This window comes from Nothobranchius furzeri, chromosome 9 (genome assembly GCF_043380555.1).
Source record: "Nothobranchius furzeri strain GRZ-AD chromosome 9, NfurGRZ-RIMD1, whole genome shotgun sequence".
Classification (NCBI taxonomy): Eukaryota; Metazoa; Chordata; class Actinopteri; order Cyprinodontiformes; family Nothobranchiidae; genus Nothobranchius; species Nothobranchius furzeri.
Genome location: NC_091749.1, coordinates 66,025,885 through 66,038,903, shown reverse-complemented (window position 1 = coordinate 66,038,903; position 13,019 = coordinate 66,025,885). Strand labels below are relative to the sequence as shown.

General features: G+C 44.0%; 1 protein-coding gene across 3 annotated transcripts in view; it reads left to right on the top strand.

Annotated features, from left to right (window-relative positions):
* The first annotated feature begins 497 nt into the window (after positions 1-497).
* Positions 498-13,019, top strand: part of plekhg4 (pleckstrin homology domain containing, family G (with RhoGef domain) member 4) — a 66,582-nt gene continuing 54,060 nt past the window's right edge. For all 3 annotated transcript variants that reach the window (XM_070555051.1, XM_070555050.1, XM_070555049.1), the window contains exon 1: positions 498-788. The gene's annotated coding sequence lies outside the window, so the exon portion shown is untranslated. The remainder of the gene's footprint in view (positions 789-13,019) is intronic.

Sequence of the window (13,019 nt, the reverse complement as noted above, 5' to 3'; positions counted from 1 at the left end):
CTAAATTATTTTTGTGTTGTTTAGCTATTAATGGTAAAAATGTTAGATGGCCTGTATTTATACAGCATGAGCTTACTACAACCCCCCAAGGCCGTTCACAACCAGTTATTCATCCATCACATGCAGCTTCATTATTGTCATTTTGTTTGTATGAATTGTTTTAATGCGCTTAAAACAGTTTTTTATTTTGTATAAATATTTGTTCATTTATTATTATAGCAATTTATTATCAACCTTAACTGAAAACGGTTAAACAGTTCGGGTCCCAAAAAAAAAAAAAAAAAAACACTTCCGCGCGTGGAACGTTCGAGGAGGATTGGTGGTTGTCCCTAAGACCGCCCATAGGAGGAACCACACACCTGAGAGCATATACCTGTGAGAACCCGCTGGTATCCGACAGTCGGTGAGTAAAGAGCAAGTTGATTAGTTAGTGAATCGCAAACTGGTGTTTAGCTAGGTTAGCATGTTAGCATAACCCTTCATGTACATTGTACACACAATGGGGTACACTTGGGGGTGAATTTTACATTTTTCTATTGAAATGACATGGTTTACTTTTTATTCATTCTTGACTTTCTTAAGTATAATGACTGTAAGCTAACTGCCTAACGGTTCTTCAAAGGCCGGAAGTTACGCCGCTGTTATAAAGGCACTTTGTAGTGGAGGGAAACCACAAGAACCTGAAACAACAGCATAACGAAAGGCGAACAGATGGGAGTAGGACTCGATCAGGACCTGTTATCACTCCATGACCTGTAAAACATCTTGTGTCTGGCAGCTTCACACAGGTAGTTTTACCTGTAAACCGTAAGTTTTGAAGAGCTAAATTGATGCCAAGTAGGCGGTTCCCAACACCGCCAATTTGGCTGTGTTGCATCTAGTCACTTCTGGAAAATACAAAATTGGATCGAAACAGACAAAATACCAACATTTCCTGCTGTTAAATGAATACAAAAATAACAATTCTTCATCAAAACTAATTTACGCTGCTTTTATTTTGATAGTGGGTTAGCTAATTAGCATATTTTACAGGGTACTCAATTATTTATAATAATAGACAAGTTAATATTTGGTTATTAGTATTTCTGATCCAAAACTATAGTTATTAGATTTCTCCTCTGACGTTTGGAGTACAGGGAGCCTTTGTCACTTCCGTGTCATGGGTCCCTGGAAGAACGAAAAATGAATGCAAACATCGACATATAAATACTGGACAATTCATTTCCATAGGCTCCAATAACACGTTTTTGAGGCCAAATGGGAGGTGGCCACCACCGCCATTTTGACCGTGTCACAGGTTCCGTCAAGCCCAGACAATTCCACAAAAGGGAAGAGAGGTGGAGCTGAGGGTGGGGCTGTAAGGCTGGGATCAACTGACGACACCCGGTCAAACTAGCTACAAGCTAACCCAAAGCTAATGCGGAGGTGGGAGCTAAGCTAATGGAGGTAGCAACCTAACTACAACCGGAGTTAACTGTGCACAACACCAGAGCTTCTGAGTCAGAGATACTCTGGGCTGACCGCTGGGTAAAACCCGGGTGGAACACAGAGGTCTCCAAGACCTCCACAAGCCGGCAGCCGCACAGCAGACAAGTGCCTCTGTGATCTGAGATGCGCAGAGCTGCCGCTGGGGAGAACCGGGTGGAAAGGCTTCCATCCCAGAGCAATCAGACAGAAATGCACCGAGCTGCGGGGAGGGGAGAACCAGCTGGCAGCCCGTGCCGCAGCAGACAGAAGCCGCGATCAGACAGAGATGCGCCGAGCTGCGGGGAGGGGAGAAACGGGTGGAAAACATCGGTATCCCGAGAGCTCCACAAGCCTATAGTCGGAACCCAGCTCCACCAACATGTTATATTTCAACCCATTTTCTAAAGTGCAGCATTGTTAAATGCACTGGGTTTTACCCTATTACATTTAAATTTCATGGTTTAACAGTACATGTTAAAATCTAAGCTCAGCTCGGCAGTGACCTAAAATACATAAATATAATTTTACTTACCGAAAAAAATGAACTGGAGACTCCTTGGACGCTCTATTAGTGCAATTAATGCCACAGCAAGTCATTTTGTCCAACAATTGCACAAAAAATATCCAAAAAAGAATCCCGGAACAGTTTCCAAGCCAGACCGAGGCTTTACTGAGGCCTTTCCACTGAGCTAGCTCTGCGGTCCGTGGGCCTGATGCTCATTAATTATAGAATTTTAGGCTTTTAATACACTTAAACAGAAGAGTGAGAAAAAAATTCACCCCCCTCAGAGTTGTCATGAGTGTAAACTAGATCATTTAAACAAAAAACATGTTTTGTAACAGGCTGTAAACATGTTTATTTCTGCTTTGAAATTGGTATTTTTAACATGGGAGTCAATGAGGATTTGCTCGCTTCCTACTAGCCCCCAGCGGATGAGGGTGGAACTGCAATTTTTGGTACTTCCGGGTTGGGCTCAATTTTTGAGCCGCATTGTGGGGGCTTGGTATTTACCCATAATTTTACCCCACATTGTGCCACCTTGTGGAATAATTGTGTAATTGTTTCAAACAGAAGGTCTTTGTTTAACCAGCAGTGGTTTGACCAAGGAATTATCTTTGTACACGGTATTATGGATAAAGATGGTGAAATATGCGACGTGCCGATTTCTAGTTTGTAGTCATTCTAATTACAAACATTTTCAAGCTAATAAATGTCAAAGTACATGACAGGCGTGGTCGAAACACCCATCATTACTTTTCATTTAAAATGCAGTACAACATATTTGTGATCCAGGGCGTAAGACAAAGCGGATTAGAAAATTGCGTTTTTAGACCCATTGTGGACCCATGATGCGGAAGTGACTTAGGCTCCTTATAACGGTTGACGTAATGCATTGTGGGAAGCTGTTGTCCCAAGTCTGCAGAAGGATGCATTGATGCATCCTCGATACAATGGAGCAAGAACACATCCGGGAACTTTGAGGGAACTTGCCATAATGCATACTTAAGACCGGAACAGTCCTTGAGCCATCTTTGATGATGTTTTGCAATGATGTGAGTACACAAGTACAGACAAGTATACATATTGAGAAAGGGCAGTTCTCTGCTGTCTCCTGGACGCTGAACCAACAACAGCCTTCTGTGTCAGGAGTCAAAATGGGTGAATCCATGAATGTTAAGTGACAGTGTGACGTAGATTAAAGGATTTTCAATCAGAAGCTAATGCAGGAGATAGGTGTAGGAGACTATTTTCCTGTTCAGCCTGCATGGAAACTCAGAGTGACCAAATATTATCAGAAATGATCTTTAAAAAAGAATTTTCAGTGAAGCTGATCTTCATTCCTGACAAGTAAATACCACGCTCAGTGACTGAAGCTTAGAAACAAGCTGCCGCTATTGTTGCTGGTTTTTTATTTTATTTCTTTATTTTTGCTGGTCCTTCCCCTAAAGTGTCCTGGCAGCACATGTAACTTTTATGTTCCTGCCATGCTTTGCGGCTGTTTTCAACATTTATTTAAAATCGTTTATTGATCGCGATGCACAGACTAAAGGGTGAATTGGCACACCCCTAGTTAAAACACCAAAAGCAGGTTAAATGTCTCTGATGCTTTATCTTCTGCAGTTGTAAGACGTGCACAGGTGCACAGTTGTGACGTCACACTAAAGGTCTGGGCTCCTATTTATCCACCGGACTTATGCACAGATCTGTATGTATTTCATACGTAGGATCAGTTTTACTCATAGTGTGGCATTTACCATTGGAAAATTTGGCAGAGCGTGAACTCTGTAGGGAGCGTGTCTTCTGCACTGATCCGCTTGGTAAGAATACAGAGGGGAATTTATCAACAGTGGATTGCTGAGGCCACTTCATGTTTTCTAACTCAGGATTTTGGCCGTGCGTATGAACATTATAAATTGCATTCATAGGACAGAATATAGGACAGTTTTTACGGACGTTTGATAAATGAGAGCTCAGGAGTTTACATTCTCCTGTGTTGTTCAGTGCTGTTTGATTGTCTTCACCCTTTAAGGAGCAGGACCACGTTTTACTCACCAGCTGCTCTAGATCAGCAGCTGCTTTAAGCTTCTGATCTGAGTCACGGCCGCGCCCCGTGCCACGCTGATGCTACACTCACATCAGATCATTAACCCACATAACTTTAGAAGAAGAATCAGGAGACCCATGATGTTGTTTCAGACTTCTGATGCTGAACATGACCATCAGAGAGCCCGGGCCCTACAGCAGACTGAGGAAACGAGGCGTTTAATGAGGAGCTTCATCCTCCATGTGCCTCACAGCTCCTCATCAAGGCTCTGCTTCACCCTTTAGTTGTTATGAATCATTTGGATGATGCATTCTCCTTTCAAAATGTTTCTACATCTGCATCAACATCAGAACCATAAACAGCAGTAGTAGGATGGCTGTTCAGTACGACCAGGACGTTCTCCTGAATGACTTTTCTGGATAATGGCAGCAGACTGTTGGAGCTGCAGCAGAAAAAAAAACAACAGTTTTTTCTTTCATCACTTAGTCTAGAAAAACATAGTGTTCTTGGATCCCACCTACATAGAAATGAAATCTGCCTTTCATTAGTGTCTGAGCTCCTCATTATGTCCCTTCACTGGCTGCTAGCTTTAAACCTGCATCCTTCACCCTCACGAGGGTCACGGGGAGCTGGTATCTGTTTCCAGTGGGGAAATGATCTAAAGTCAGCTGACCTGTCAAAAGACAAGACAAGACAGCTTTATTTATATAGCGCATTTCCTACACAAAGGCAACTCGATGTGCTTTACAGCAGCAAGAACAGACGAAACAAACCCAAAAATGTACAATGGAGTTACATAAACTAAAACTAGAAAACTAGCATCAATAAAACATTGAGAAGAGAAATAAATGTGGTCAGCCAGGAATGACTAAGTATCTCCTGCTGCCACTCTAAAGCTCTAAGCCAGGGATTCCCAAAGTGTGGGGGTGCGCGAGCTGCAGCTAGGGGGTGCGCGAGGTGAAAAGTGTAATGGCTGCGGAGCTCAGAGAAGTCTGTCATATATCACCATTAGCGTAGCCAGAAACTCATTTGTGGGTGGGCCAAAGAAAATATAAGTGGGCCCAATAAATGTAATTGAAAACAGTGTCCTCCACATGTGCCCTAGCTTCATAATAACAATGCGCCGAGCTTCCGCACTCTGGCCTGCGCACGCCGATATGTTCCATATTTGATCATTTTTAACGATGTTGGAGAAATCTGAAGGTGGCGAGTCATTCTGGCAGATTGTAATTAACACCTGTCTCATGCAGGTGTTCTGACATTGTAAACACCGCGGTCAAGTGAGCCGTCATTATTGTAAACCTCGCACACAGAACACTGTGGATGTAACTAAATAAATCAAGAAATGATTCCCATTCAGGCTATTAACAGCGCGCTGAAGATCTGAAGTTCAGAGTGCGTCTGTCAGAGGTCAGACGCGTTCCAGCGGAACCACGGCTCATGGGTGCACAAGTGAGCACATCTGGGCTGGGCAGAAGTAATTTTACAACGTTGGTTTAAATAGCGCCAATAACGAGACGCGGTGACTGGAGCAACTCATGGAGCTGCGCAAACTCCGGCGCGCCGTCAGTCTGAAAGCAGAAATGAGTGCTGCCTCCTCTGTGATAAAAACTTTTAAGAGGTTTTATAACAACATTTTTAATTCAAGGTCAAATTAAGATATTAGATTCTATTTTGGGATGACGTATTAAAGTCGGGTCCGCTCCAGCTAGTGACTCCGAACCTGAACTCATGTTACTGCAGCATTTGTTATTCCAGTCCGCGTGGCAGCGGATCGCAGATTCAGCCACACCATAAAACAGCAATAAGTCGGTCTGAGGCAAAAGTGAACCTCATGGCTAAATCTTTTCCATATTTTCCCCTATAGACATTTGATTACGCACAAGTAGGTGATCAGTTCAGGTTTACGCAGAGCAGAAGGAAGGAGAGCGCTCTGGCCGCACAGGTTAAACATTCCTACTTTAAGAAAACCGTTAAATTGCATTGTTTATGTGCTACCTGGGCACTCTAAATATTTATTTAAAATTAAATCAAAGGAAATTGTAATGGTATCGAATGTTTATTAATTGCTATTTAAAAAATGAAAGTGATGGGGGAAAAGGTCGATCATATTTTTTTTACCCTGGCTGTTTAGCTTGACGTCTGATTGATATATATATATATATATAGCCATGCCCTGATGTGGGGGCTGGGGGGTGCGTCGACATGGTCGGGACATAGAAGGGGATGCGTGGCTAAATAAGTTTGGGAACCACTGCTCTAAGCTGAAGAGCTGGCTCCAGTGTTTACGGGAATTTTCAACTCCTCACTGGAAGCATCTCATGTGCTTGCCTGCTTCAACATCTCCACCATAGTCCCTGTCCCCAAGAAGCCAAGGATCACTGGACTCAATGACTACAAACCTGTGGCTCTGACATCTGTGGTCATGAAGTCATTTGAGCACCTGGTTCTCCCCCACCTCAAGACCCTCACAGACCCCCTCCTGGACCCCCTGCAGTTTTCCTACAGTGCCAACGGGTCTGTAGATGATGCCATCAACATGGCTCTACACTACATCCTGCATCATCTGGACTCCCCGGGTATCAATGCCAGGATCCTTTTGGTGGACTTCATCTCTGCCTTCAACACAATCCTCCCAGACCTCCTCCAAGACAAACGGTCCCAGATGAAGGTGCCTGACCACATCTGCAGGTGGATCACTGACTTCCTGACAGATTGGAAGCAACAAGTCAGGCTGGGGAAGAAGCTCTCGGACCTACAAACCATCAGCGCCGGTTTCCTTCAATGCTGTGCTCCCCCCTCTTTGCACTTCTCCCTGTACACCAACAGCTGCACCTCCAACTACGAGTCTGTCAAGCTTATTGAGTTTGTAGACGACACCACCGTCATTGGACTTATCTCTGATGGATGTACAGAATGGCGGTCAAACAGCCGGTGTCCTGGTGCAACCACAACAACCTGGTGCTAAACATCCAGAAGACAGCAGAGGTTGTTGTGGATTTTAGGAAGCACACAGCCCCCCTCCCCCATAACGCTGTCTGACACTCCCATCACGACGGTGGACTCATGTCGCTTCCTGGGCACCACCATCATCCAGGACCTCAAGTGGGAGCTCACCATCACCTCCGTCATAACAAATGCCCAGCAGAGGTTGAACTTCCTGAGGCAGCTGAAGACATTGAACCTGCCAGAACAGTCGATGAGGCAGTTCTACACCACAGTCATTGAGTCCATCCTCACCTCCTCAATCACCGTGTGGTATGCTGGAGAAACCTACAGGGTCAAGAAGAAGCTGCAGCGTTTTGTGCGCTCTGCTGAGAAAGTCATTGGCTGCAAACTCCCTTCTATACAGGACCTGTACACCTCCAGGACATTGAGGGTGCAGGTCGGATAGCAGCTGTCCCGTAACACCCTGGACACAGTCATTTTGACTCGCTCCCATCTGGCAGGAGGCTCGGATCCATTCGGACCAGAACCTCTCGCCACAAGAACACTTTCTTCCCCTCTGCTGTTGGACTCATGAACGACAATCCTAAGGCTGCCCACCGCAGTCACTTGGTTTCAGTCACATGACCCGGTGTTGTGTTTGTACCTGAACTGATCCGCTCTGATCAGTACCTACACTGTCTTGTATATTATTGCCACTTTATATTAATTATTTTATCATTAGTATATTATTACTACCTATATTTGCTTATCTTTTATTTTTATCTTCTTTTGCACCAAGTACTGCAGCAGTTGTGATTTTTGGCACAAATGGCAATAAAACCTTCTGGTTCTGATTCTAAGTAGGTGAAAAAAAATTAAGCTGAAGGTGTAAGGAGACTTTAAGTAGCTAAAAAGGCTAACCAGGAATTACTAAGTGTGAGACGACTATGACTAAGGCAGTAAAAACTGCTACAATGAATTACAGGAAAACGTTGAAAACTAACAGACTATCAATGCTTTGAAAAGGTAAGAGGACTAACGTAGAATTTACAATGAACTGCCAAAATATTATAGTTGCTGGGAATGACTAAAACTAGGAATATGGCCTAGAATGCAGACTAAAACTAAAGCAGTGAAACAAGCTAAATGAACTTCAAAAAACAACATTGGACTAAAACTGGATGACTAGCAGAATATCTATTAAACATTGAGTAGTGAACTAGCCAGCCAGGAATTACTAAGTGTGTGACAATATTTATCAAGCTACAGGTGTAAGGAGACAAACTAAAAGATTGGAGGCCAAGGGATGACAATGCGAGGAGTGAGTCCTTCATGGCTCCGTGAGCTTCCACCTAGATCCACAATTCCATGTCAGGAATAGGTTAGGAGGGGGTGAGAGCGAATGTCTGTATTCATTCCACAGGGAGTTTTGTTTTCTTTAGGCAAGGCCAAAACGGGGAGCCAGATTCGGATAACATTTATTGTTTTCCCCTCTGCCTTACAGTTTTACTGGCCACAGGGGTATCCAGTCAGCCAAATAATGGGGTTTAATTCCATGTGTGCCGTGCGGTGGCATTCTCTATTATGACATCCATTCTGAATGCGAATTGAAGAATCGTCCCCAGGTTGCTACTCAGAGCACCCAGTTTGTGATTTACCCGCAGCAACATCTTAGTCTGAGCGCTCAACGCACGGCAGTAAACTTCCCGGAGCTCAGGCTTGTTTCAGTAGCCCCCGACAGCTCCATACATTTTCGATATATCAGATAACTGCCCATTCCAATCAGCAGATACCCGAAAATAATAGATCTAAGAATGATGATTCCACTTCCAGGAATCCAAAAAGTATCCAACCGGGTGCGTTGCGTGCAGAAATACAGGAGCTCCCTTCTCTGTTCTGAATGTTGTAAAAATTTCATCAATGGTGTTTGGCGACCAGTTGACCAGCTCCATCATTTTAAAAGTTAATTCCAGAAAGAATCCAACGATTCGCTCTTAGAAAAGACAGGACAAAGAGCCTTGGGAAGATAAGGGGCAGGGGCAAAAAGAAAAGGGTCTGCTCGCATCGAGTGCCAAGAGAGAAAAAGACAGAATGTTTGTGGGCGCTCTCACCAAGAATTAGGTGGTAGCAGAAAGTAAAATACTTGGGGAGTTAACTTTTTTTTTAAGTATGCTTGAGTGTAAGTATAGCAAGTATACTACAGGTCCTTCTCAAAAAAATAATTATTTTCTGTAATGTACTGATAAACATTAGACTTTCATATATATTAGATTCATTACACACAACTGAAGTAGTTCAAGCCTTTTTTTGTGCCTAATATTGATGATTTTGGACATACAGCTTTGAAAACCCAAAATTCCTATCTCAAAAAATTAACATATCATGAAAAGGTTCTCTAAATGAGCTATTAACCTAATCATCTGAATCAACTAATTAACTCTAAACACCTGCAAAAGATTCCCGAGGCTTTAAAAACCTCCCAGCCTGGTTTATTACTCAAAACCGCAATCATGGGTAAGACTGCCGGCCTGACTGCTGTCCAGAAGGCCATCATTGACACCCTCAAGCAAGAGGTCAAGACACAGAAAGAAATTTCTGAATGAATAGGCTGTTCCCAGAGTGCTGTATCAAGGCACCTCAGTGGGAAGTCTGTGGGAAGGAAAAAGTGTGGCAGAAAACGCTGCACAACGAGAAGAGGTGACCGAACCCTGAGGAAGATTGTGGAGAAGGACTGATTCCAGACCTTGGGGGACCTGCGAAAGCAGTGGACTGAGTCTGGAGTAGAAACATCCAGAGCCACCGTGTACAGGCGTCTGCAGGAAATTGGCTATAGGTGCCGCATTCCCCAGGTCATGCCACTTTTGAAGCAGAAACAGCGGCAGAAGCGCCTGACCTGGGCTACAGAGAAGCAGCGATGGACTGTTGCTCAGTGGTCCAAAGTACTTTTTTCGGATGAAAGAAAATTTTGCATGTCATTCGGAAATCAAGGTGCCAGAGTCTGGAGGAAGACTGGGCAGAGGAAAATGCCAGAATGCCTGAAGTCCAGTGTCAAGTACCCACAGTCAGTGATGGTCTGGGGTGCCATGCCAGCTGCTGGTGTTGGTCCACTGTGTTTTATCAAGGGCAGGGTCAATGCAGCTAGCTATCAGGAGATTTTGGAGCACTTCATGCTTCCATCTGCTGAAAAGTTTTATGGAGATGAAGATTTAATTTTTCAGCACGACCTGGCACCTGCTCACAGTGCCAAAACCACTGGTAAATGGTTTACTGACCATGGTATTACTGTGCCCAATTGGCCTGCCAACTCTCCTGACCTGACCCCCATAGAGAATCTGTGGGATATTGTGAAGAGAAAGTTTAGAGACACAAGACCCAACACTCTGGATGAGCTTAAGGCCGCTATGGAAGCATCCTGGGCCTCCATAACACCTCCGCAGTGCCACAGGCTGATTGCCTCCATGCCACGCCGCAATGAAGCAGTCATTTCTGCAAAAAGATTCCCGACCAAGTATTGAACGTAATTATTTGAAGGTTGACCCTTTTTGTATTAAAAACACTTTTCTTTTATTGGTAGGATGAAATATGCTAATTTTTTAATATAGTAATTTTGGGTTTTCATGAGCTGTATGCCAAAATCATCAATATTAGAAACAATAAAAGGCTTGAACTACTTCAGTTGTGTGGAATGAATCTAATATACATGAAAGTCTAATGTTTATCAGTACATTACAGAAAATAATGAACTTTATCACAATATGCAATTTTTTTTTTAGAAAGACCTGTAATTACCATGTATATGTTCTGTGGTAGAAATTACACTATTTAATACTTTGGACAGAAATGGAATATTCTGAAGTTTACAAAAGTACACTTTCAAGTAATACAATGTAGTGCCATGGAAACAAAGGTCATGACACTGTCCAGCCATCTCCAATTTGTCTGAGAAGCGATGCTTTCCTAACCAAAACATAAGCCGTTTTTACTAAACAAGGCCATCAATTTGCCGTAACGCAGTGGTGGCATCAGGGACCCTTAGGTCATTTATAAGTGGACAGACCATTGTCTGTCACGCGCTCCGTCCCGCAGTGCTCCTCCGTTAGAGTGGGAGTGGGGGGTTGCACACGTTCCGCTGCTGTTTCTCACCAGTATCAGCTGATGCAGGGCTCTAGTTTCGTTGTGTCGTTCGTGTCAGCGGACACGGTAGGGTCGGGGAGGGGGGCGGGGCATGACGCTTAGCCTGGCGGGCCGCCAGGCTTATAAAGCGCTGGGGGAAACCCTGATTTCAGCATATAAACAAGTGACTGTTATATCATATTTACTTCATACAAAACGTTAGTCCTTTGAAGGGGTTTCTTAGAAAAGATGTGATGTCTGAGGATTTTGTTAACACCTCCTACATTTTCTGGCCTTTGACTAATCCAACACGGACCCTTAAAAGAGAAAGACACTTCTATTATTCAGTTCCTGCCAAAATGCTAAACACCATCTCTTGTGAGATCCAGCAGATGAACACCTTTTAGCAGCATAGAACCACCCTTTTTCAGAACCAAGACAACCATTATTGGTTTTAACCTGCAACGACTCCATCAGCCGCCTGCAGTCACCCGTGGGTATCTATTAACCAGCAGTGCAGGTTCAGAGGAAACTGCGGCCTTTGATATCCCAGAAATCAATTCCACTCTAGCCTTGCCAAGATGACTTCGGGGCCAGCTGGATCTCCGAGAACTTTCTGGGGTCTCGTAGGTGTTGGAATTTGAGTCGTGGCGCAGTGCCACGCCTGAGCCTATTTCTCAGGAACACTGACTTTACATCTGTTACCCAAGAAAGAAGAGCCAACAAAGGCAGCTGAAGAGTCATGCTGCTGTTAGCCAATCAGAGGCAAGACTTTAGCATATTATGAATTTTAATGTGTAAGACTCCAAATCCTGTCGTTCTCTGCACTCCACTCCTCCAGCTAACTTCTACTTCCTGTTACAGGAACACTGGAGCTTTTTTTTGCCACAGAAAATGACTCACCAGGATATTCATTCACACTAGAGACCAGAGCAGATTTATTGAGATAACAACTGCATGGCTCCTTTAATTATAATTTTATGAACTGAGAATTACTATCGCTAAAAAATATTAAAAATAACATCTTTTGTTTTCAGCCCTAGCTGATGTAAAGACACGCACTTTTGTTTTTACATTTCTGGATACAGTTTCTGTTTCACTGTGGCTCTGTCATGTTCTGTGTCCCTTCGTTCCCCGGCCCCTCCAGTTCCCCACTCCAGGTTCTCCTTTTGTGTTTCATGGCGCCCTCACGTGTCTGCGTCTTTCCCCATGTGTCTCCTAATGTTTCTCCATCCCTCTCTGGATTCCCTTTTGTGTTCTCTTAGCGCCCTCATGTGTCCTTTGTCTGCATCTCTGTTGTGTGTCTTAAGTTGTAGCTCCAGACTCTTGTTCCCCAGTTCATTGTATGTGTGTATGAGTTTGTGTGTGTCAGTATGTGTATGTGTTTGTGTGAGTTCTTCCCTTAGGCCTAGTCCACACGTAGCCGGGTTTTTTTTTAAACGAATATCCGCCCCTCCAAAAACTTGCATCCACACCACCGCGTTTTAAAAAAAACTCTGTCCACACGTACCCGGATAAATACGTTGTTAAGGACATGCCAGACCTGTAGGCGGCAGTACTTCTCCCGGTCTTAACCTCGTCCTTCGTCTGTGGTCTTCCGCAAGGAGCAGTAATTCCGCTTGCAAAACCAAACAAGCAAAAAGCGCTTAGACAAATGATGGATCGGGTAGTGACAGAGCGCAGCTCTGAAGGCTTCCATGATGCCGGCTAGTGTAAACACAGGTCGCACACGTGATGTCAGCATTTTTTATCGCGGAAAGTGACGTTGTGGACCTTAAAACTCTGGTTTTGTCTGTCCACACGCAGACACCCAAAACGGAGAAAACGCAGATCTTCACTTTGGCCGGAGTTTTTAAAAAGATCCGTTTTCGTGTGAAAAAACTCTGTTTTCGTATGGATGACAGGCCAAAACGTAGGCAGATCCCCGGCTACGTGTGGACAGGGCCTAAGTCTTTAGGTTTAGTT